Source organism: Typopeltis vanoorti, chromosome 14 (genome assembly GCF_054136105.1).
Source record: "Typopeltis vanoorti isolate ZY-2024b chromosome 14, IOZ_Tvanoo_1.0, whole genome shotgun sequence".
Classification (NCBI taxonomy): Eukaryota; Metazoa; Arthropoda; class Arachnida; order Uropygi; family Thelyphonidae; genus Typopeltis; species Typopeltis vanoorti.
In genome coordinates, this window is record NC_143562.1 from 15,208,565 (window position 1) to 15,236,256 (window position 27,692).

The following is a 27,692-nucleotide window of genomic DNA, read 5'->3' on the forward strand; positions in this document are numbered from 1 at the left end:
TTATGCAACATTTGGAGAAAATACTGAAAACAAAAATAAAATATTGTATAATAATATGAAAAGCAATACAAACACCTAGCCAAATTAACAGGACAGTCAAGCGACAAAGTGTCAGATAACACATGTTACTTGATTATCTGACTTTTCATTTTGTTACCGTGGAGTTAATTTTGTAATGGTTTTATTTATTTTTTTTATCATTTTTATGTTGTTTTTTTTTTCATCTTTTGAGCACTATCATTAACTTTATTGTTAACATATTAATTAGTGAATGCAATCTGACAAATTAAAATGTGAAAACAATGATCAGTTCAAAATAAGATTAATACACATATACAGATAGAGTGCTAGAAAGGGTTTGCTTTTTCCGTGCAAAAATTTTTGAGATCAGAAAACTTTCCATGCAATGCATAATTTTATCTTTCTTTGACGATTTAAATAAAATAAATCCTTCACACCTCTTAATTCTCCAAGAGGAGTAGTTGGCGCTCTTTGGTTCCAAATTTGCAAGGTTAAAACCCACTTATTATTATTTTTATATTATTTTATTTTATTTTTTATTATTACGTGACACCTCCAAGAATCGTCGAGAGAGGGCGCTCTACTCTATTAATCTCTGTCTCCATCCTTTAATTCAATTACACAGAACCGCTAATACCATCTATACATAATTAAATTTTTCGCTAACAATATTTTCACATATTTAATTTTTTTCATCAACAGAAATATATCTAATTCTCGACTATGTCTAATCGGAAATAGTAAAAAGAAATTTTAATGATGTTACTAAGGTTACCACAATTGAATGAATTTAAAATTTGCTACTGGCAACGTCAGCTTTCTCAGCCAATAAAATTAATAAGTCGCAGCAAATTCATAAGCATTTCTGGAGAAATGTTGGATCTGTGTTGGGAACTTTTTTCCGCCTTTTAGTAACTGAAGATGAGTTAATGGAATTGAGATGATGATTTTTTTTTTTTTTTAAATTGAAAATGCATTTCCCTCTCCGCAAAGGCCTCTTGCTTTCTTTGTAATTCACCTAAAACATGAACTACATGGCGCAGTAGTCAACCTTTATGCCGCCATGTTGTCTATATCTGATAGCAGAGTGGCCATTTTCAATGAAGTAGACTTTCAGATAAAGCACCTCAACATTGTAACATAATGCTTGATGCAGTTTTATACATCCTAAAAACAGTATTATATCCCCCTTTGGTTCTGTCTATTACAGCTGATAAAAAGTTAGTTGGAAAAAAAAAACTGAAAATTGCTGAAATTACTTAATAGAGAAGAAGGGTGAGCATGTTCGATAGTTTAAATTGATGAAAAAATAAATCAAAGCAGACGAGTAGGCGTAAACCTGAGAAAAAACAAGCAGTCGTTAATAGAAGACAAATGGAAAGAGATAGCTTTACGAAATTTCCAGATAACAAATGATAATCTAAATACAGTAATTTTATTTCACTTTTCCCTGTCATTTTGAAAGACTTACGTTAAGTATAATAATAAATAAATATGATAAGTAATATATATATGTATATTGATTACATGCTTTTCCAACAGACAGAAATGCATGGGCTGTCCAGTAATAAGTTGCTAGAATCGTGCGGATAATATTTAAAATGTCATACAATCATCGATTCGCTTATTCGAAATGACATACGAAAATAAATTACACAGGTTTCTTCGGTTTGTCGTAACAGTTCGAAATGAGAATTCTGAGGTGGAATAAATACTGCACGATTTCACGTAAAAGCAGACGATGCTTACTTGACAGACATTTCATTTAAAATAAATTATATTTAGGATGAAATGTTTCGAAAGGAAGTAATATGCATATATTACTTTATAATGGATTCGAAAATATCTCGCTAAATAACAAGATATTTTCGAATCATTACGGGAAGTCTTTATCTTTTTTTTTTTTTTTTTTTAATTTCCCTTCCGAAGAAAATCAGGTTTTAAATTCCACCCTCAACTTAGCGAAAATAACCATACTCGTGTATGTCTGCGCATGCGTTGGTAATCAAATACTAGTTAGGGTTAAGAACATGGTTTCATAGTAATAGTGATGTTGGAATGGCCAGAACAGAACTTAAAACTTGGTATTAATGAAAAGTTATTAGAGGATTTATTTCATCTTGCTTTTTTTTTTCTTTTTTCTTTTTTTACTCTGTATATTCTACCAAATAATGATTAGCAAATAGTACAGAAATCTCTTGACATAGATTGCAGTAACTTAATAAATAAGTAAAGAGATAAATAAATAAATAGAAGTAAGTGCTAGATAAATAAACAAATCTTAGATCTAATCGATATTTCTTTGTTGTCTGCTGGTGTTTACATATGGGTGAATCGTTCCATCTTGCATGCTCACTTTTGGATAAAAGTGGAAAGAAAAACTGAGAAAAAATCCATACGTTTTAGATAACGAAAGTAAAAAAAAATAATAATAAATATTAATAAAACAGCAAAAACAACATCAAAAGATATTAATGCTTTTGTATTCCGGGACAATTTGCTGGCTGAATGCCAGCAAATCCTAATATCTCACTATTTAGTTTGACTTCAGATTTTACTGGAATTTATTCTACAGTCACATCACAAACTGTACTCACATCAAAACGTGACTGTTTTTCTAATGTTCATATGTTAGCTGGTGGCTGTATCTTCCAAAAAATAAAAACATAAATAAAATTAAAACAAATAACGCTAGTGTCAGGTGCCAGTGTTTCTTCAGTGTATACGTCAGTACAAATACAGGAGGGAATGAGGGGAAAGAATAGAAGGTGAATTAAAAAGTAAGCCATCACATCCCACCGCAGAATATCAAAACCGAACAAAAGTGCTTTCGGTCGGTGTGTGTGTGTGTGTGTGTGTGTGTAATAGTATAATACAAATGCGTGATGCCACACTGCGCGGACGCAGCTGATACTGAATTTCTATCATCTTAGGTTAGCCGTTTTGAAATATGATGAGTAAACAAATAATAAAACTGAATAACCATTATTTAGGAGCTGTAAATAATGGTTATTCATTTTTATTATTTGTTTCCGACTGCTGCACCGTGATGTTTAGAGTGCAGTTGTCGGGAACAGTTATATTTTAACACATCAGATAGCTAGTTTAATGTCGCTACTGTTTTGAATTATAGCTGAAGCACCTTCGTCTGTAAGGCTAGAACATTGTATTATGTCTATACATTGCATGGGTGGATGTTTTTAAGCCTATTTTCCTATTTTGCGGTGGATGATTTATTTGTTTGGAATTACGGTCGAAGCATCTAAGGCTTTGAGTTTAGTCAGTTAACTGTGTGTGTGTGTGTGTGTGTATTTTCCTCCTAATAGTAACCCTACCAGAAGGTAATTTATTCCTAAATGCTCCATTGAATACAATGCATATATGACATGTAGCTTCCAAGTACTGATTAACATTTACATTTCCAATTTTGTATCAATTCATATTTACATTTATATTTTTACATCTATATGTACATATTCCGACCTTTACATCCATATTTATATTTATATATATATATATATATATATATATATATATATATATATATTGTTGAAATTAGGATTTACTCGGGATGTATACATTTATAAAAATAAATTTAACTGACTAGAACCCGAGAAAGTATAACAAAAACCTTTAATACATCACAACTAGTTTCATCGGTGATCCGACTTCTTCAGGTGAGAAATAAAAACATAAGACATAAAATAACACGGTAAAAAATGAACTTTACAGCTTAATAAAAAGCAGAATAATAACAGTCATATTTGAATAGGTGACCGCGTGCTACCGTTGGCATGAGTAGAATGTGTGCGACAGCTAATTTTTGAGCGCCAGTACTGGATTACTGCGCTATGGGAATCGGGTAAATTGTAGCTAAGATTATTGTTTAAATGTGAAGGGTCCAGAACTATTTCTTTTGATTCGATGATTCTTCTTTCGAATTCATCCTTGCAAATATATAAATTAGTAGTGCGTTCCCAATCAACTTGATGTGGCTGTTCTTCAAGGTTAGAGTTTGCCGAGAAAAGGACATGACTGGAAAGGGCGCTCGCTCGTGCTCTACTGTAGGAGATGTCACGTCTATGTTCCTCAAGACGAAGTGAAACAGATTTGTCTGTCTGGCCAAAATAAGGTCGACCACAGTTGCACAAAACTTTATAAACACCAGGAAAATGCAGATGGTTGTGTTTTGGTTTTGGTCGACTCAGAAAAGAACGAAGTTTTGGCAGCGTAGTATAGTCGGTCTTTATGTTGAATTTTTTCAGAATCTTAGCTAGTTTTGGGGTAAGAGTGCTGATAAAAGGCAACTGTATATGAGTGATTGGGTTGGAGTCATCTTCTTGTCGAGGATGTTGGCGTGGTCTCAAGCGTTTAGTGATGTTACGAGACGAATATCCATTATTTAAGAAGGTGTTTTTCAGGAAGTTAAGCTCTGTTTGAAGGTCTTCTTCTGTGGAAATGAGACATCTTGCTCGATGGGCGAGGGTGGAGATGATGCCCAGTTTCTGAGGTGGGAAGTGATGAGAAGAAATCTAATTCCAATTTACCGTGTTATTTTATGTCTTATGTTTTTATTTCTCACCTGAAGAAGTCGGATCACCGATGAAACTAGTTGTGATGTATTAAAGGTTTTTGTTATACTTTCTCGGGTTCTAGTCAGTTAAATTTATTTTTATAAATATATATATATATATATATATATATATATATATATATATATATATATATATATATATATATATATATATATATATATATATATATATATATATATATATATATATATATATATATATATATATGTTTACCCTATATAATTCATACGTATTTATATATATATATATATATACATATGTTTACCCTATATAATTCATACAATATCAGTAATTTATGTTACTTTACAACGACTGGTGGTTGATCTTATTGGCAAATTTAATTAGTTCTGAGTAATACTTTTCGATAAGCCTCTGTTTTGACACTGTCCACTTGTCTCCAAAAGTAATGGCGTGTTGTATTAGGGGCATGCGGATGGAGTCCAGTAGCTGACAGTCGTAAAGTATGTGGTCAACAGTCTGTTGAAGGTGTGAACTACAAATACATGATGGTGATTCCAGGATATGGAATCTGTGTAAGTAGCTTAGTTTTCCGTATCCCGTTAGTAGCGTGATTAAACCTGAAGATATGGCGTGTTTTTTCAGCCGGTGCCTGCTTCTGATGCTAGGAAAGAATTCTTTTGTTGTTTCCCATTCTTCTTCCCATATGTCTAGGCTTCTTTCTTCTGCAAGTGTTTTTATAGCACATTTCGAGTACTTTTGGTATAACTTGTTTCTAGCCGCTTCTTTAACCGACTGATCCGCTCTCTCGTTTCCTGTTACCCCAGTATACGCGTTTACCCAACAGAACTTGATTTCCCATCCTGATAGAGAGAGATTCCAAACAAGCTTTCTTGTCTGTTCTATTAACGTTATATGGTTGTTCTGGTTTTTTATGCCGTCCATAGTGCTTCTACCGTCACTGTAATTGTTACTTTCTTTTGATAAGAGGTGTTGACTTCTAATTCCTGGAGATATGTAAGCAGTGGTGAGCTCTAAGAGGCTCGCGCGACCCCTTTGTTAAATTTTTCTCAAATTTGCGAGTCCCTTATTCTTCTTGTTTACTTTTTTATTTTTTGAAACATACTAAACGACAGAGTCATACGGTAACCTAACAAAAATTAGTCTATTCGACAGCGTATAGATTACTTGGAATTATTGTTTCAACTCCTCTATGACGAATGCGCCCAAGTTTGAAAATAAAATAAGCGCATGGGCTATCTTTACCCTTCTCCCTTCTGGTAGCCAATCGTATGGTAAAACCAGTAGTCAATAAAATGTTTTATAAAAGATTTCATTCTTATTATATTTTGATAGTTAAAAATGTTTTTCTTATGTAAGATGAATTAACACAGTTGATTGTGTGCAAATATTTCATGTTTAGATCATGAAATATTTGTTTAAAAATTATAGCCTGTAGAGGTATCAACCTCTCATACTCTTTGATTGGAATTTGTACACAAGCTGTATTAATAAAAGTTTTTGTGTGAAATACGTTTTTTTTTTTTTTTTTTTTTTTTTTTGCTCGACGATGCGAGCCCTTTGTTAAAACTTTCATAGCTCACCACTGATAGCAAGTTGTTCTCCTTGGTTATTGGAACAGAGAGAATGCAGTCTAGAGCAGCGTTCTTGTATAATGGACTGCCTGTTATATGCAACGAAAGAACAGCCGACATTCCCTCCGGTTTTGCTACCGTCAGTGTATACAGTATATGGAATTCGTCACTTTCAGAGCTTTCCTTCTCCTTAATATTTCTTTTCTTTGCTGGGTGAGGCCATTTACTGTAGTGAAGCGGACGTGCGTAACAATTTGTATCAATGTTGGAATTTCCGATATCTTCAGGAAGTGATTCGTATATTAGAGATAATTCTTGTATTTTCAGGCAAATCAGTGTTAGAGCTGCAATAACGCAAGTTGCCTCGAAAGATATTATCTTGTATCCTTTAATTATACGTATGGCTATAAGGCGTTTAACTCTGTTTAGCTTTTGTCGATTTTTCTTTGATTTTAGTGAATGTTTCCAGGCAGGTGCAGCATTTGTGTGTGTGTGTGTGTGTGTGTGTGTGTGTGTGTGTGTGTGTGTGTGTGTGTGTGTGTGTGTGTGTGTGTGTGTGTGTGTGTGTGTGTGTGTGTGTGTGTGTGTGTGTGTGTGTGTGTGTGTGTGTGTTTAACAGGGTCACGCTCTGTTAATTGTCAATTAACAGAGCGTGACTTCCCCAAAACGGAATAGACGGCATCTTTTACTAAGCCCTGACCTTTGAAAGTCAGTAAGAAAGCAGGTGAACTCCACCTCTCACTATCAATGAGATTGATTACATTCTCAGAGCGTCTCAGATTTTTCCTTTTCTTTTTTTTCTTTTTTTTTTTTGTTTATAGAAAAAAAAAAGACTCATCCATTTAAAGATCAACTAATTCGGAAACTAGCGGAAATCAACACAGTAAAATCATTGGTTTAAAATAACTTTGAAAACTAAGTTATCATTCTCGAAGTACTTCATGAATTACAGTCTGGCACAAAAATAAAATAAAATAAATAACAAATAATAATAGTAAGTAGAGAATTTGCATCCTTATACAACTTTACGTTGAGGCCAGTTTATGGTTTTAACATACCGATAAAATGAGGTGCTAGAATATCTATAGGAAAACATTACATAGAGAGTAATTCGATAGCTGAGAAATAATATTTAGTTAAAATATAATCGAATGTTATTTGTATATCTAGGGTTAATGGCAGGTGATTCTTTATACTTTATAAAACTGATCGAAATATTATATTACTGCATTTTTATAAACTACCCTGAACCTAATATTTCTGTTCTTAACGAAAATAAATTCACTTGGAAAGCTAGCAACTGTTCACTAAATAAGAAAACAAACAAACTATTATCCTACTATTTTAAAATATTAGGGAAGAATTTAGAAAAATTTAGTCATTAATCGTTAAAAAAATAAAAAATAATAATATATAAAAAAACGACTGAACATTTTATGTGCAGAAATGTAAATATATGCACTGGTGTTGCAGACGACTAACAGAACGAATTATACAGCTGGTACCTAACTTCTTAATAATAGCGGCGCTTCGAAAATCGCTTAAAGCAAAGCGGTTAATTCCATTACATTATCTCCATGTTATGTTACAAATGTAGCTCGTCGAATTGATGATGTCGCACGTAATATTGCGCAGAAAGTGATGAGGAATATTATATCGAATAAATGATGTGCCGTAAAACTTGAATCTATGGATATTTCGAGTTTAGCACTATAATTATGTACAGTGGGCATTATAATTCAATGATAGCTTACTACTAGAATCACGCAGACGAAGAGACTTCGGTTTTATTAACATTTAAAACAGTGATCGCAAGTGGTGATGATATTTTGTATATAGTATTTAAAATATTGAAATATAGGAGAAAACGTTTACTTAGCACTATAATCACTGGCAATAATTAATTAATAACTTTAATATCTACAGCAATAAAGCTATGCATTCTCTATATTGCAAACGGCATAAGCTTATTTGATGAAAAAGTTCGGTATTATACAAAAATGTGTCATGTTTCACAAAGCATATATAAAATAAGTCCTGTTGGAAAACCGAGAACTTCAGGATCGATACAGTACTACAACAAATCGATCTACTTTAATACTAAAATGAATTGTTAAATACTGACGTTAAAGTAGATTAAAATATTCCATGTTTGATCTCTAGAAGAGGTGTCTGTGTTTAGGTTAACAATATCGCGTGGGGTAGGTTCACGTTAAAAAAAAGTGCGGCGAGTCATATTTGTAAAGAAAAGTCACTGAAATGAGAAAACGGGTTTTATTTTTATTTAATATCCTCATGACCGCTTAAATTTTCGTTTTTTTTTTTATGTGTTAAGTTCTAGCAAGGGTACCTCTATACTACAATCAGTATCGATTATTTGTGTTTATAAAGACCTGGGTTCGAATCCCGTCTATAACGCTAACAACTTTTATGCTTTTCGACTGAAGATAAGCTAGCCAGTCTCATATGGTGGTAACAAGGTAATTATATATTTAATGTAATTGTAATAGGAAAAGTAATTGTATATTTACAAATGAACTGGATTGCATAAATAAAAAAATATATACTGTATATATATATTTACTAAATTGTATAATTTATTATGTTATTTGGCATAATACTTATACGAAATATACGGAATCATAAAGCGAAAACATGACTTTTTTTTTTTCTCATAGAAATCGACATTTTTCTAAGTGCAAAAGATCGGACCAATATAACGATCTTATAAAAATCTATTGCTGTCTACTTAGGAAATAATTGCATTTTACTTATACGCTCTTTCCATAAAAATTTCACTCTCTGAAGAACTGTTTTGCTATTAAGCCAACAGTGAGTTGAACAGTCATTGTCAGACAGGCTTTATTGATAGCTGGTTTTAATGTGAAGTGTTGACTATGAGAAAGATTAAACGAATGGACTTAACAGAGTTTGTAAAATAAAGGACGACTGAGGATATGATAGAGACATATCAGTTGCTGAGGATTTTTTTTTTTTTTTTTTAATATATGGTAGGAGGGAAAAGAACTAAGAATCTTCCAGTGGAATATGTTGCCAGGGAAAGTGGTGAGCGAAATATCAGCGATCGAGTTTTGAGTTGTATGTAGGCATTGTGGATTAGATGGGCAAGAAAACCGGCTGGAAGAACGCAAAGAATATGTAGTCCTTAACTGTCAACTGCCAAGAATGGTAAAATATGTTACCATTCTTGTTCTTCTGGATGTTTGATGATTTTGTCACCATTAACTGCATCATTTCTGCAATTTATCGAACGCTTCGTTCGTATTATCTAAAGGAATACCTTAAGGATTATTATAGCCCTAACTGCTTTCAACGTAATTCCAAAGAGTTCAACTCTTCAGGATGAAACACCGAATACGTTCCTTATTGCTTGAAGTAGAAGAAATACTAATCGGAAAAGTGGATGGGGGAAAAAAATTAACAAATCTGTAAAATAATTACAGTACTACAACGTACTATGTATTGAAAATGCTACATTTCATCCTTGCAGAAATTCAATCGGAATTTAACACACACACACACACACACACACACACACACACACACACACACACACACACACACACACACACACACACACACACACACACACACAGAGAGAGAGACAGAGAGAGAGAGAGAGAGAAAGAGCGCTCTTCAAAGCTATTCAACGAAAAAAATATATATGTATTTTTTTCCATTCATTTTTTACCTATTCCAGAAATTTCGCTCTAAAGACCAAACATGAAAATTTTCAAAGCTACTTCAAGTCTCCAGTGAGCAGGAAGGCGGTCTCACACGTGACATTGAAATTCGTCTCCTCCAACTAAGGATTATCACATACAGCCATGCTCACGGCAGGATTCGAACCCTTAGCTTGGATAGTAGATACTCTAACCGCTTGCCCAACCAGGCTGAAATATATAAATTATAAACTGTTTAATTAAATTTGATGAAAACATCATGATATCATCTAGTTGGATAATCGATGTGTACAGTACCGCAAACATTAAAAATAAAAATAAAAAAGCGTAGCAATCGACCTTATCCAGAAAAAAAAAATTAAGCTGTGATTCAGCACTACCAACCATTAAACATTAAAAGCTTGCTAATTTACTTATTGACTCTCTTACGGAGGGTACAGGAGTGGAGGGGAGGGGGGATTTTTCGCAGAAAAACCAGTTTTTCATCTCAGAAAACAGGCAAACTGGACAGAAGAACACACGCAGTTAATACACATAATACATTGATCTTAGCTGCTTCGGCCTAACTTCACAAAATGATGCACAATATTCACGTCCTATTTTATGATTCAAATTAACAACAAATGTCATCATTATACTATTAAAAAAAATGGACGATGGGAATTGTGTCTTTTCATGGTCATTTTATTTGCTACTCACTCAATATGTTACCATTCTTGTTCTGGATGTTTGATGATTTTGTCACCATTAACTGCATCGTTTCTGCAATTTATCTAATACTTCGTTCGTATTATCTAAAGCAGGGATCGCCAACCCCCGGGCCGTATGCGGCCCAAACGTGCATTTTTGGCGGCCCATAAAAGTTGACTATACTTACATGGCATGTGGCCCGTATGTTGAATTATTCATTGATGTATTTAGTATGATGAATTAATCAGTTTAGCAAAGAAGATGATAGTCGCATTTTGGAAGCACATACATTTGCGAACAAGCATTTTCTGTCATGAGTTTTAGAAAAAACAAATTTTCTTTTCGACTGACTGATGAATATTTGAATGCGTCGATTCGAATTGGCACCTCAGGTTATAAAGTGGATCTAGATAATTTGGCTAAAGGAAAACAATCGCAAAAGTCACATTAAGCAGAAAGACACACATATTTGATACTTAACTATATTACTTTGTTTTTAAGTGATATTAATTTTTCGTTGAGTTTTATTTTCATGCTTGTTTCATATCTCGTACCTTACATATTCTGTGTTTTTTAAGACTGATATAATGAAAATTGATAACTTATTTATTTTTAGTATTTTTAACTCACTATTTTCTCTTAATTAAATGCTTGCGGCCCGATCCTTAAAAATAAAAGTTTAATGTGGCCCGAGAATCTGAAAAGGTTGTCCACCCCTGATCTAAAGGAATGCCTTAAGGATTATTTGCCTATTTGCCCTGGGAGTCCAGAATATTAAAAAAATAATAATATATTTATTGATTATACTTTTACAAAAAAGAAATTATTTATAAAGAAATTGTCTTTGTTGTTCAGCAGAATCTTTCCAAATTTTATAAAGTTTAAATTTCTTGCTTCGTCACATAACGCAGGACTAGATTAATTTCATGACTGGACTAAGTGACCGATAAGCCATGGTCATTCATTCTTGCTTGTAGCACAGAGCGCTATATTAACCAGGAAAGGCTTTAAGCCTATTAGACCTATTTGGGCCATGTCCATTTTTCTCTTTCTCCTTCTCTTTTTCATTCTTGCTTCTTTGCTTAAAATTTCATCATAACTGTTTTAAACTATAAAATTTTATTCAATCTGAAATAAATAATTCCATCCAGTGGTGTACTCATGATTTAATCTTGAGGGGGGAGAACACTCATGATTTATTCTTGGGGGGGGGGGGGCGAGTTGAGTAGACGATTTGAGAACATACGACCTATGACTGAGCATCTGCAATGATCGTCAATACATGATACCCGTGATCTTTTCTGGCCCGACTAGGGCAAACGAAGTGTCCCTCGGTCCGCCCGAACAATACTTCGTTTGCCTTGCGTTCACAGCGGCCATGATTTCCGAGAGCTATAAGGTATTCCCACCTTATGTGACGCTAATTCATAAGCAGTATAGAAATAGAAGGCACGACACACCATAAATTAAAAAAACAATGAATTTTAATTAGGAAAAGATTTTTGGAAAATTTTCTAGTATTTTTTTCCTTTTTTCTTTCCCTTTTTCTGGGTACGCCACTGATTCCATCAGTTAATTTGAATTAGAATTAATTAATTGAATAATATTGACATTTTAAACAGCAATACCAGTTAAGGTTAGGAACAAGAAGTAACAGCAACAGAGTTTGCTATATTCTCAGAAATCTATAGATCGTTGGTAGAGATGAATTCTCGACTGGAGTTGATGTTGAAAGGTGATTGTTGCCTACTGATTTCCAAAAGTTAGCACTAAAAGAATTCGATTTACTGTCCCCGGAGAATGAAAAAGCATTCGAATATTTTTTTAAAATTTTTTAATATTTTTTTATTTACAAGGCCCCAAATAATGAAATCTATTCTTGAATGTTTCGTTTTATTTTGCTTTGTGTTCTTGGAATGGTAAACAGCAGCTGTCAATACAACAGAGAGAGAGAGAGAGAGAGAGAGAGAGAGAGAGAGAGAGAGAGAGAGAGAGAGAGAGAGAGAAAGCAAAGATTGGCATGAAGATGTGATAGAAAATTTAATTGCTTTCACAACAGCCCAACCCATGGCATACTCAACTTAAAGCACAAAAGCGGTTTAATTCAATGATTAAGTTATCGTTGGTTAACTAATTCTGGAATATTACTCTGGGAGCCATGCATGAAACATTTTAGTGACTTGTGGCATAAAAAAAGTATTATGCTGTTCCTAAAGTGAGTTTTAAAACTCATCTATATAACAATGGAATTCAGAACAGTCAGTCTATATTTGCATTGGTGGGTACCCTTTCCACTCGACTCCAGAGGTATAAATTAATGCAAGACATTTTAGTTGGGTGAATGAATACAGAAAATGGCATGCTTTCTATTTATAGATTAGCTGGAAGGAGTTGTAGGCCACACACACACACACACACACACACACACACACACACACACACACACACACACACACACACACACACACACACACACACACACACACACACACACACACACACACACACACGGTGCCTGTATGGCCTTGTAGATATAGTATTTGTTTCCACAGAGCTAGAACACCAGAAGAATGAGTGTTATAAGTTCCATTCTAGCTGCTAACTGAAGAAACTTTTTTTAAGTTTTTTTTCCCAGATGATTCCTAAGTGAGGTGGTGTTTGATACTGACAAGTAGAGTAATTTCTCTCAGAAACTGGGATTTTAAACCCACAACTCAAAATTTATAATAGAACTCCCACTCTTTCAGACCATAATATACAGAGTTAGGATATGGGAGTAATAGATAGCAGCAGCTCTGCCATGCTCTCATCCCTGGATACCTATAAAAGTACTGTAGCCTTGGGCAAGGTGTCAGTGATGGCTAAAAGTGCCAAATGACTGCTAACTGATATTAAAAAATATTTTATTCCTCAAAGGGAATAGACAATCATGTTTAGCCTTAACTAAACAAGCTTGCCTCCTATTCGTGGCTTGAGGATAATACAATGTAATGCTGAAAGAGCCTTCATAGCTCAGTCAGTATAGATGAAGCCCTTTGGTCAGAAAGACCTGGGTTCGAGTCCTGTCCATGACGTCAGGAACCTTTATCTAGTCTCTTTCGACTAAAAGTGAGTTAGCCAATCGCGTATGGAGGTAGAGTTTTTTTCACCCAGAAACTCGGGTTTTTTTGTTTCACCAGAACAGGCAAACCATCCCCGTAAACACACGCAGCTACAGACATTGGACACACCAGATGGCATAAGGCCAACTACCTTATCCTTGAGATGGTTGCAGTTGTGAAGTTCACAGCTAAAGAACCTCAATGGTTCGTGAAAAGCTTAAGACAACACAATGTAATGCCAAAAAAAAAAAAATCTTTGCAGAACAGTAACGACAGTAGATAAAAATACATTGTCTGGAACCTCGATTCTTGTTGTTTTTTGTCAAACTAAAATGTCATAGGAGTTTTAGGTCAATGCCCTTCCAAGAGATCCCTTCTGATGAAATGTTATGCATATGGTACCTGGGCACATCTACCTTCTATGTGACTCATGGGTTTTGTAGCAGATGTAAATGCGATGTCATCTGGCAACGCATATTATCTCTCTCTCTCTCTCTCTCTCTCTCTCTCTCTCTCTCTCTCGCTCAGATCTCGTTCTCAAAATGTTTATTATCATGGTCTTTAAACCATTGATCGGTTCTCAGTATATTGTTGAAATGTCTTTTCGCATTCTATTTCATTATGATGTTTCTTACAATGGTCTTACTATTGATCGTAGAATTAAACCCTATCTGACATCCAAGCTGAAAATTCCACGGTATATTATAGTACTCCAAAAAGAAGTAAGATGATTGTGAGACTTTGAGAACAAACAACAATGCATCTCATCTCATTCAGCCTCACTTCAGGTACTGGATTGCATATGATATGCATCTATAACCTTCAGTAAGTAAACAACTACATCCTTTCTGTTTTATTACTGAAGGTTATAAATGCATATCATATGCAATTCAGTACCTGAAGTCAGGTTGAATGAGACGAGATCATTGTTGTTTGTTCTCAAAGTCTCACAATCATCTTACTTGTTTTGGAGTACTAAAATATACCGTGGAATTTTAACGATAATTACAATCTAGAATTGGCACGCTTATTAACCATACTCTTATACAATTTCCACCCAATCATCCGGTGTTTTCTACCTACTTGTCATGTATTGGAAAATTTATTCTATATTAATCTCATGAAACTCCTTTAGTTTCATGTTCTATCATATTCCCTCTTTTCATCCATTAATAATCTTTGTAATGCACACACACCTTCAGTGTTTAGAAACAGGAAAAACCCTACTTGATAAAGGGGCCCTTCCCTCAAAGAAAAAGGATAAAGCACTAGAAAAAATTCCAAAATCTTTTCCTGATTAAAATTCATTTTTTTATTTATTTTGTATTGTGTCTTCTATTTCTATACTACTTATGAATTAGCGATCATTGCAGATGCCCAGTCATAGGTCGTATGCGATGCGTAGTCTGTATTCTCAAATCGTCTACTCAACTCGCGCTCCCCCCCCCCCAAAGATTAAATCCTGAGTGCGCAACTGTGTGTATTTATTTTATTTAATTAAAAAAAAATTATGTTTCTGATTTAAAATATATATATATATACTTGCAACGACATTGAAACTTTGACAATGGCAAGATCACATGCAGATATATTGTAAAATTACTTATAAAATCTCTTGTTGTAATACCAGGAAACATGTAAGTTCCTTTCCGTGGTAATTGCGATATGAACGCGTTCTGGACATATATTTATAATAAGGCCTGTGACCGCCATGACCTTGAGTAACCAACAGTTCGCCTGCCTCGTAACTCCACTATTAAATGTGTATCCGCTAGGTGTCTATCATGTATGTGAAAGTTTAAAAAAAAAAGGATGAACTAAATTAAATCACCTGATTAATTACCCTAATTAGCTGAGTCCGATTGCATTGTATGCGCACGCGCAAGAGGCATGGAGATGTCATAACGGGGTTTAGTCGATTTTACTTGCGTTGCTTTACAAAACAAGATGATTTCGTATAGAAAATGTTGTATGCATATAGCCTATACTTACTGCTTTGATTGTATATAGCGAAGAAATTTATCCATATGTGAACAACTCCTCGTCTCTTACGGTGTTTAGTTCTTACAACTGTATTTTTAGTAATGTCTGGTATTTTTACTTCAGTGGAGATTTCCGGTGGTTTGGTTTAGTTTTTATGTTTTCGAATCACATGGTTGTTTTTCTTTCGCATCGCAATATTAGAAACTCGAAAACAGGCTTTTCCTCTCTTCAAGACCAGTGGCTTTTAGGATTGATGAGAATGTAGTGGTTTCAGCGAGATCTCCAGAAAATCATTATGTTACAGTAGCCATGTGTGGAAAGGATTTGTGCTACCTGTACACATCGACTTTTCAGGTAAGCATCCTTATATTCTGTTGCTGGAATTTGTTGCTCATTATAGATAACTTTTTTGCCATTGCTTTAACAGATTTCTTTTTAGATAAAAGCGAAGGGATAAGAAACTCGTCTTACTGTTTCAGAGCTCAGTCAGATTGCGAAGATAACCCTTCTTGTTATCGAATCTTACCCATTGTTAATTCCATGCGGTTTACAGGAGATGCCATTTCATCTAAGTCGATTAACAATTTCACATAAAAAAAACAACAAAAGAAAAATATTATTAAAAATTTCACCCCCCCCCCTCCTCCAGCTGTTGCAAGAGATGTATTAATTCATTCCACTTTACGGAACATGCTTCTACCATGTTTCACCAGATTGTTTAGATTCGACAAACAGTAATCACATCCTTTATTAGAGAGAGGTAGAATAAAAAATAAAAGGAATGGAGCTTAAATAAGAAACGCATATAGCATTATATATTTTCTGTTCTGAAAAATAATATATGCAGGTAGAAAATATCAAGTGATCTCAGCCTATCAATGAAAAAAGTTAACAGTAACATCAGTTTAGGTCGGCACGTTGACATTTGCTAACAACGTGTTGCAACCAGCGTTGTGCTGTTTGATAATAACCGTAATGTTTAGCAATAGTTTTTAGTTTAATGAACTCTACAAAATTCGAATGCAAAAATTTCAACCGATGGCTGATACAGACATTTTGCGTACTCTAAAGGGTGAATAGAAGGGGAAAGTTTAGTGGTAAACAATATACATGCGATATATTCTGCATTTAGCTTAGTGAAGTGAAGTGTATTTGGCCTATTTTTCAGTAAGTGCAAACCAATCTTGCACACTGTTAAACTCAAAAAATAAAAATAAAAAATCCCATTCGATGCGGATTATGCTTCCTGATATGATTGCAATTCTTGATTATCATGTTACTTAAGTTTTCTGATACAGAGGAATGAATTAATTATACAAAACATTCACTTGTTCTTCACTCATCTGCATCCAAAAGTTATATTGTGCCGCCTGTGTAGATAATAATATATTTTTCACCCCTTCAACCTAGTACAATAAAAATATGAGCTATTGAAGATATCACTTAGGAAAGTGAATATCTCTATCTCACTGAAATAATAGCTCAAATAATTTCGTACAGGCAAAAACATTTTCGCGACGCAGTTTTTTACTTCATTATTATGATTAAATAGGCATTTTCATATGTAAATACAAAATGAAATAGGTCGAATCATTCATTGATGGCAGCTAGATGTGAAGCTTTACTCTGTCATAAGTGGCATCCATCATTCATCATCACTACGTTACATAATACTAAATAAATAAAAGGATATTTAACCCCTAGCTCTTATGAGAAGTATATGGCTGATTCTTGTGTAATGTATGACTGATCAAAGCCCTCAAATTAATGTCACTGCTTGAAATAACATGGAATATTGAGGAGACACTAACCTGTTTTAAGGAGCATGAATTATAATACACAATAATCTGCAAGTCATGCATGACTCTTTAACACCATGCCAGGAGGATTCAATTATTGTGTTATTTATAGATATAGAGTGGTGGTTAGAAGCAAAATATATTCAGTAAGATTAGTTTAGATCATGGAACAAAATGCATAGTGGTTTAATTTTCTTTGTGGAGTAGCATTACAGCAAATGGATAATTTCATTAGGCTTTGAGACTACTGATAATCAGATAGTGATGTAATGATTGTCTTAAAAAACTTCAGTTCTTTATTTTTTTTATCTGTCTTGGATATTTTATGTAGAAAGGCTGCTAGCCTTTATCATCTTAGGTTATAAAGATTCAAAGTTCTTTCCCCCCCATTCCCCCATCTTTCATAAAATCTTCAACATAATGCAATGAACGAATAAAAATTTGTTCTTGTGTAAATGACAGTCCTATGCAGTTGCATTCATTTTGTAGTTTAGTATGTATATGGGCATCAATTCCATACGCATACATGTGGTTGGAAATGTATATAAACATTGCCATTCATACTATGCCTTTAGGCTCACTTACTGCCTGCACTGTTACCACCTTCTCAAGTAATGCATTCCACACACCACTACTGCTATTTCTTTCCATGCAATCAACCTACTTATTCTCTTGTTCATCACTGACTACCCATACCCTTTCTTCATGTTCTGTCCTTCGAAAAATCTTTTGTGGCCATCTGGTAAGTATTGCTCATTGATATCATCTTCTAATCATCTATTGCAGTCACAAATATGATGTAAAATTTATCCTTCAGTCAGAGACCTGAGTTCAGATCCCTTGAAAGATGCAAGGAACCACTGAGGTTAATTTTTTTTTCATTTTAATGTATGTTAGCTGGTCTCATATGGAAATGATTGGATTACCCTAAAGTAAATATTAAATAAAAAGAATTACAAATGGCCATTTGTGATTGATCTTTATTTAGCATTTATTTTTCGAGTAAACAGAAGTTTCTGTTTAGTTGAAACAGAACTTTGTTATCTGCTGTTGTCATATAGCTTTCTTTTATATATTTTTTTCAAAACACACCTTACAAGGAAAATTTGAATATATATTTATAATAAAAGCACTCTGACTGGATGGTTTGATAAATTTGACAATTTCAATCTTTACTAAAAATTAATGAGTTGTTCACATGTTTTGGTTTGATAAGACAGCAGTTTAGTCTTCACCTATTTGCATATCATACAAATTTTGGAATATTTTTCCCATTTCACTTCATCATTTTATTCTTCATCCTATTTTCTGGTATTTCTTTGTTTTTCCAATAATGTTGCAGGACTAAATCCTTTTTTAACCAATGTATTTTATTTTTGGTGATATTTCATTGTCACACATTATTTCTATTCTGTCTTTGTTTATTTCAGTCAGTCCAGAATCTATGCAGTATCTTCGGAAAAACTTCTCATAAGGATTTTACTGCCTAAGGCAAATATTGGCTTAACATGTCTAGTAAAACTGCTCTTTAAAAATGTTTACACCCTTCAAAAGTAAAGACATGAGGTAGTAGTCTCTTTAGTCATATTTGTTTAGATTCACCTAATCTAAACAAATATGACTATTTCATATTACCAAAAGTCCAAGAGAATATCATTTTGAAACCTTTAGTTGAACAAGCATGATCTTATCACTGCACCTATAGAGGATGATAAGACACTAGAGGATCCTGGCATTTTTGCACTTAGTCTGTATTTGCCTTCCTACATGTGCATAGCTTTGCACTAATGAAAATGCTTAGGCAATAAAGGCAAAATATTGACTTAATAATTTGCATCTGAATAAAGTTAGTTCATTAATTATTATCCCTAAATGTGTGTTTCCTCCTCTAAACAACATGAATAATAATCAACATCTAAATATCCATACCAGATTTTAGGTGGGTGATAATTTTCTTCACTTGGTGTGAGAATGAATATCGTACTTATTTGGAGGCTTGAAATGGCCTAAAAAAATGTGTCCCACATTTAGTCTTTAAGTAAGATAGCTATATTTTCTGACCCTTAGCACATTACAGGACTAAATGGAAGCCTGTCATAAATTTTGTGGATAGGATTCACATAAAAATAATAGTAATAAAACAAAAAAAACTTTTCAGGTCAGGATTGACATTAAAAAGAGAAGGAGTAGGTTGTCTTTTCCCTATGATGGTTTCAAGAAAGACCACCTAAGAACTACTTGCCTGATACTGGTGTAACATGAGCAAACAAAGACACCTTAATAGCAATTCTTAATAGATGCTTAGGAAGATAAATTAGTGGCATTATTGGCCAATTAAACTACATATAAATTGGTTGTCAATGGCTTAATAAAGCACCCAAGGAAACAATCAAATCCCAAAGAAAATCTCATCCTTGCTAATAGAGATCATGAAGAAATTTAAATAATTTTAGCACAAACACCATGATTTTGTTGACTCCAAAATTCCTTACTCTTTCCTTCATTGCAAAAACATACATCATTTCTTATAAAATATCAAAACCATTGTACTGAACAAAACTTCATTTGAATGGCTCTTTCCTTCAAATTAGCAAAAAAAAAAACCTTCTCTTTCTGCAAACTTCCTCCCTAACATTTCCTACTTTTTGCCATATTTTGCTGCCTTTGAAAGCATTTTAAATTTTAAAATAATTTCTACGTCCAGGGTACAGCAATGAGCTAACTCCTCCATTACTTCCTGATAATTACTAAATGAAATTTGAGCAGAAAGCTTTATATTCCTTTACGGTAAAACCAAAAACCTGGTTTGATATTAAAAAAAAGTGACATCTTTGCAATATAGATTGATTCTGGGGATGACACAGAACTGTTATACTATTTTTAGATACCTTCATTTTCTGACCATTTTGTTCATGATATTTTATTTTTTATTTTTATTATTAGACACCTCCAGGGAGTCCGAAGACTCATCGAGGGAGGGCACCTACACCACAACTTCGTCTCCACCATTCAATCACCAACTGACTGCAAGTACATCAATGCCCTCTACTGCCGACTACCACTAGTATTTCCACAGACAATCACAAACATCCATGCCCACAGCGGGATTCGAACCCGCAGCCTTTGGGCTGGAGAGCAGATACTATCCACTCGGCCAACCAGGCCGGCTGGATAGCGTATACGAGGGTAGTCTGAAAAGTTCTTGGCCTAACAATGAAAAAAACATTTATAATTTCAAAATTATTTTTATTTTTCAACATAATCTCTCTTGAGACTAATACATTTATTCCAGCGATGCTCCAGTGCCATTATCCCGTCCCTGTAGTGGTTCTCAGTCTTCTTCCTCTGCACGTTTTTCCTGCTTCCATTGCAGGGTCCACGTGTTACACAGATACAACTTTTTGTTAGTACAACCTTCAGCTGGCCTGGCGCTGAGGGAAAATGTATCTTTGACTGTAGAAGTGTGTGTCCACGGGGCCAGTTTGCCTACATGTAGGATGAAAACCCACATGTAGGTTTTCATCCCACATGTGGGGGGAAAACCCGGCTGTCCACACCCAACAAAATCATGGTGATTGTGCTAAACTTGACTAAGACTGAGAAAGATCCACGACACGTGCATTGCCGATCACGCGTTATCGCGTGGACGTCGCTATCAAGTAAAAAAATTTTGGCCACCACACGACATTCCAATTTTCAGCTTCGCAATGAACGTGTTAATCTCCTCATGTCGTTGACGGGAATCGAACCTAAGACACTCCTTCCTCAGGCATATGGTTGTGAAGCGCATAGCCACTAGGCTAACCACATGGACCCTGTAGTGGTTCTCAGTAAGATCTGCAAAATACCCCTCTACAGCTGCAATCACCGCTTGATTCGAAGAAAAACACTGACTAGTGAGCAAGAATTTGTTTTAGGAAGAGATAGAAGTCAGAGGGAGTCAAATATGGGGAATAGGGTGGATGTTCCAACAATTCATAGTACAAATCCTTAATTTTTCCATTGCTAAAACACTTTTGTGGGCAGGTGCATTGTCCTGATGAAAGATGATTTTTTCTTCTGCAAACTGGGTCATTTCTCATGAATTTTTTCATCTAGTCTTTTTAAAAGATCGGAATAATATTCCCCAGTTATTGTTTTACCCTTTTCAAGATAATTAATAAACAAAATGCCTTTAGCATCCCAAAACACTGATGCCATAACGTTTCCTGCTGATGGAACCGACTTTGTCTTCTTTGGCACTGAACAACCACCTTCTGTCCACTGTTTTGACTGCTGTTTGGATTCTGGTGTGTAATGGTGAATACAAGTCTCATCTGTAGTTAAAAAATCGATGCACAAAATCAGTTTTGTTCTTGTTAAAACACTCCAAGCACTGTTCAGAGATTTTCGTGCGTGTGCGTTTTTGATCTGCTGTGAGTAAGCACGGCACCCATCTTGTGCAAAGCTATTTCATATGCAATTCTTCATGCAAAATATATCATATTCGTTCTTTTGAAATGCTTATAGTCTCAGCAATTTCATGCACTTTGACTCACCGGTCATCAAATATCATGTTGTGCACTTGATCAATGATTTCTCATGTTGTTAAACCTTTTGGACATCCTTCACTTGGATCATTTTCAAGGCTGGTACTGCCACTTTTAAACTCGGCAGCCCATTTCTTAATTGTCGAAAATGAAGGAGAAGAGTGCCCATAAACATTTATGAACTTAGAATGAATTTCTTTTGGCATCAAACCTTCTTTTACAAAGAATTTTATAATTGCATGATACTCAATTTTATCCATTTCACGGGATACAGACAACACTTTTGCTTCAGACAGCTGTATAAAGCAAACTACTTGATAGGATGACTTGCAAAACCACATGGATGCTTATGACAGATGTACCGACTTAGAAAAAAAAAATCTTGCCGATGGTGTCGCCATCAATGGTCGAGGCCGAGAACTTTTCAGACCACCCTCGTACCTTGTGTGTGTGTATACCTTTTAGATGCCTTCATGTTATATATGTATATATGGTATTCATCGCTGCCCTTGACTTCTTTCAGGCAGTGATGTATATCATTTATAGCAAGGCCATGAATACAGATTCTTACTTGAATACCAATTTCCATTATTGTTTCCAGAAACAGTGTATTATTAAAGTTGTAGAACATAGAGCTCAGGGACCATTTCTTACAGCTTAGGTTCTTTATAATGTGGGAAACATCAAATCACTTCAGATCTATACCAAAAACCTAAACTCAGCCAAAAATGTGGATGCATTTCACTTTACAGGAGTTTTTTTTTTTTTTTTTAATTTACCGAGCTCTTCCAAAGACCTAGTCCATCCATTGGTGCACTTAGGGGTGCACCAATGATTGGATTAGGTCTTTACAGCATTACTTGTATATCCTATAAAAAAAAAAGAGTTATGAACTCCTGTCTGATTTCAGGAAAATGGATGTGATCAAAGCAGTATGCAGGTTTTTTTCTATGTAGATCTATAAAAGGCATATGTCAGGGTGCGAAGAGAGAGAGAGAGAGAAGCTGTTCAAAGTGCTACAGTTGTATGGTATCAATAGAACATTATATCAAGCAATACTTAGTCTTTATTTGAATTCTAAGTCAGCAATTAGAATTGAAGGAAGTACAGGAAGATGGTTTAATGTTAAATCTGGTGTCAGACAAGAATGTACATTATCCCTCTGTTATTCATTATCTATATGGATCACATTATCAAGGAAAGTGGTATTAAACCGGATATCAAAATTGGAGATGTTAATATGTACTCTTTACTTTATGTGGATGATGATGTTATATTTCTAAATAAATCTGCTACAAGTCTGCAAGATTCTCTGACTAAATTGGATAACTGTTGTAATAGATATGGTATGAAAATCAGCAATAGCAAGACAGAGACAACGAAATATGCAGAAGCATTGAAAATATCAACTGCATTATGGATGGAGAACCTATAGAATAAGTAAAACATTTTAGCTACTTAGGCAAGATTTTTAGTGAAGATGGTAAATTAAATATGGAAATAGACAACAGAATCAACAAAGCTGGTAGGAAGTCAACTGAATAAATTTATATGGAATAAGAGAGAAATTAGTCGAAACACTAAATTAGCTGTATACAAGACAGTGTTCAAACCAATTTTAACTTATGGATCTGAGAGCTAGGTTAGAAATAAAACACTTGACCAAAGACTAGAGACCACAGATATGAGAGTCCTGAGAAAGATTAGAGGGGTGAACAGATGGCATCAGTGACAATGTCATATTAAAAACGAGGATATTAGGAAAGAACTTAATATTGTTAGCATCCAGGAATGTGTTAGCAGAGCTAATCTTGGGTAGTATGGTCACTTAAACAAAATGGGAGAGAAAAGATTAGCAAAACAAGTGCTCTTTGCCAGGCTGGCAGGAAAAAGACCCAGAGGAAGACCAAGATATAGGTGGATTGATACATTAAAAAAGGTTAGAAGATATAAATATAAGATCTGATAATGTTGAGGTCTTGACAGGTAACAGATTGATTTGGAGGAAAATTGTAGATAGGAAGTTAGACCATTACTAAGTTTTTGATGCAGTACCACTGTTGGTGCCAGGTTATTTTGCATCCTAGGCAAAGTTTACAAGTGTGCCCCCTATTTCACAATTAACGCTGGCCCTGTATTCTGTACACCCCTTGAGGGTACATATCAGGGATTTGATGATAATGATGATGAGGTTTTTTGTATAATTTTGATCCTGTATTTATGTACACTGATATAATTAACATTTTTAAAGGAAAACAATATGTCATTGGAAAATGTATGTGTGCTTATGTTGGATATTTAATGGAGTGAAAGGCAGCAAAAGGAATGAATTAAACAGCATTTTAACTAATATTTCATTCGTTGAGATAACTTCAGCAAGTACAATATAAATTGTGGCAAATGCATGAAACACATTTGATATAAAATATCCAAAACACTGTACTGAATTACCTCGACTTTAGTCTACTAGGAAAGGCATCCTCTGTGGGTGTGCTAGTTGGAGCCCTAGGTTGTTATTTGGGATGCTTAAAGAATTACTGTTTTCCATATTTTGTTTTGAAGTTTAACACATTCATACTTATTATTTAAATTAGGTTAGTTTTTAAGAGTAGTTGCAGATTTGAAACAAAAGGAAAAAAGACAATTTCCAGTCAAAAGAAGAACATAAACTACACATCAAGTACCTTCATCACAGAAAAGCCAGTTTTTTCAGTCATACACTTGAAACATGACACTAGATTGACTGGGAAGGCACACCACACTTGAACTTAAGATCTCATCAAAACCTGATGAGATCTTAAGTTCAAGAATGACTGTGAAATACTCATCAACCAACCAAATCTCAATAAAAATTATCTGGAACTTCCAAGCATGTGGATGCTTCACATATGACTCGCATAACATTTGAAAATAAAAAAAGAATTACTCACATAGTGAAGACTAATAAAACACGATTGAAAATGAAGACTAATTAAAACAAGATTTAATTGATAACCACATAGTAACTCTCAGGCAGCTAACAAAATTAAAAATAACAGGACTTTAAGATGCAAATAACTGCTGATGTAATTTTTACTAAAATACTCATTTTATTTTATTATTATCTGTAATTTTTTTTTAAAATTATATTTTATATTATTTTTTTCTACCTATTTGGAAATTGCTGTGGCCATACATAGAACATGGATTGCTTTCCATGGTATTATTGAATAGGTGCATGAGTTATAGAACCTTTACTACTGAGCTTACATTAATTTTCTGTAGACAGTCATGTATATCCTACATTATGGAAATTTTATGTATAATGTATATAAAATTCCTAAATCTTTCATTACGATAATTACAGCAGTGTTGGCCGAGTGGTTAGCATGTCCGCTCTCCAGCCAAAAGGCTGCAGGTTTGAATCCTGCCATTGGTATGGATGTTTGTGATTGTCTATGAAAATACTAGTGGTGGTGGTGGTGAACAATAGATTGCATTGGTGTAGATGATGCAGTTTGCTGTAGTTGGTGGACTGAGTTGAGTGGTGGAGACAGAGTTGTAGAGTAGGTGCCCTCCCTCGATGAGTCTTTGAACTCCTTGGATGTGTCACATAATAATAATAATATGTAGTCTGAAGATAATAACATTGCAATAGCCAGCACAGAATTCTGACCTGAATCTGATAATCTGTGGAATGAATTTTGATACAGAATTAGTAGAATGTCTTCCATATCATAATGCTGTAGTTTTACCAAATATAAAACACTAATATGTGTCCATAAAGATTTTTTTTGTGTGTGTGTGTTCTTGTATTCTGTTGCTTCTGTAGATAGTGTACTATGATGAAACAGGATGAATACAAGAAATATATTAAAATTTATGCAGTATTATAATAATAAATTGAGAATGTTAGACTATCTTAAATATAAATCAGTGGATAGGTTGGAAAAGTCTATTTTACATAAAATACCACCAAGAAAGGAGATTCATAGAAGCAGCCAGAACATCAACAAGAGCCATTCAGGTCATTAAAAGTCTACTAACGTTAACCAAGAGAAGATGTTGTGTCTGACAGGACTTCAGCAACTGTTTTTGTGATCAATGTGTTTTTAGTTTAAGTAACCAATTTTTGGCTAGACCAAGTTTTTTTTTTTTTTTTTTAAATGTATGAAGTATACTGATATTAAATCATCGTCATCAACTTACTTATATGTACCCTCAAGAGATATACAGAATAATTATTATAGTACTACATGAATATCTAACTTCCATTACTAACTTCTGATCAGTAATTTTCTTCCAAATTAGTCTGTTATCTGTCAATCATGTTGTACCATTAACATAGAATGATGTTATAACATGATATTAAAATAAGAATCTAAATTAAAATAGTATAGACATTAACCATCAAAGAAGGATTACAAGAAAATGGAACTAGGCATTTTTGTTATAGAATTGCAAATAAACAGTACTTAAGGAATTTTCGAATTCTTACTGCATTAGAGAGGACTACATCAAAATGGGGCTTAAGGAATCTACAATTTTTAGAACCCTGTACATAAATATCAAAAATTATTGATAAGAAATAAATTCAAACAAGATCTGTGTTTCTTCCTTAAAACAGTTCTCTTAATAGAAAAAAGAAATTTAACCTTTTTAGAAATCTAGCAAACCATGTTGTAGGAAGTGCGATTTAGACCACGAGGCAATTAATATGAACTAGACCGAAAAGATAAAAGATATCATAAATGAAAGAAACGGAAGCTAGTGAAACTGAGGGAGTTAAAGAATGCAAGAATGTAGAAGCAAAAGTTAATGACAAGGGAATGAAAAAAAGTATGAATGAGGAGATGGAAGTAAGGTGTGGCAGAATGAGAGGTAATGAGACTGTGGGAGTGACATAGAGTGATATTGTCAGAATTTCAAGATTTGATGAAACAGTTATTGAAAATGAAATGAGAAATATGGGGAGTGATATTAGGCATGTAGTGGAAACCAGTGAAAGTGTGCAAAAGAATAGAATGAAAGAGAAAAGGGTAAAGGAGGTGATGAGTGATTCTAGGATAGCAGTTTATGGAGATTCCATAGTTAGAGGATTAGTTAATGAGAAAGTCCATAAGGTCTGCTATCAAGGAGGGGGAACGAGTAGGATAATTCAGGCATTAGACGTAAAGAAGAAACAAGCAAGAGAAAATAGTGGTGGTTGTGGGAACAAATGATCTAAGCGAATATAAGAAGTATGCAAGGATGAATATCAGGAGGTTATTGAGAAGAGTGAAAGATAAAAGTGTAGTGGGAAAGGTTGTTGGTGTGTTGCCGAGGTACGACAATGATGAGTTGAGACAGAGAGCCAAAATCATGAATGGTATGCTAGCAGAGCTGTGTGAAGAGAAGGAGTACAGTTTGTGGATGTATGGCATGTGTTTGAAGGACGAATGGAATTACACAGGCATTGCTAGATGTAAGTACGTGTGATGTGTGCAAGAGATCAGAAGTAAGAAATGAAGTGCAAAATCAGGAGAATGGTATTGAAGAGACAGTGTAAAATCTCTCACGTTGCATTAAATTTTTAACTTATCAGGTTTGATTTTACAGAGGTTTCCATTCATATAATTTTGATGAATTTATGTAGTAATTGTATGAATGTTAAATTTTATAAAAGTGTACAAAAATAAGCGTTCTTAAGTTGTATGTAAAACGAAGGAAAGAGGATTAGCGAAGATTATAACGATGAC

At 34.2% G+C, this 27,692-nt stretch overlaps 1 protein-coding gene across 3 annotated transcripts in view; it reads left to right on the forward strand.

Moving 5' to 3' along the window:
* LOC150099255 (sodium/hydrogen exchanger 9B2-like) overlaps positions 1-27,692 on the forward strand; it is a 285,631-nt gene that overhangs the window by 10,270 nt on the left and 247,669 nt on the right. Inside the window, exon 1 of one of the 3 annotated variants that reach the window (XM_090403900.1) lies at positions 15,580-16,001. The exons of the other annotated variants lie outside the window; for them this stretch is intronic. The gene's annotated coding sequence lies outside the window, so the exon portion shown is untranslated. Of the gene's footprint in view, positions 1-15,579; positions 16,002-27,692 lie in introns of those variants that run through there. 3 annotated transcript variants of the gene reach the window in all.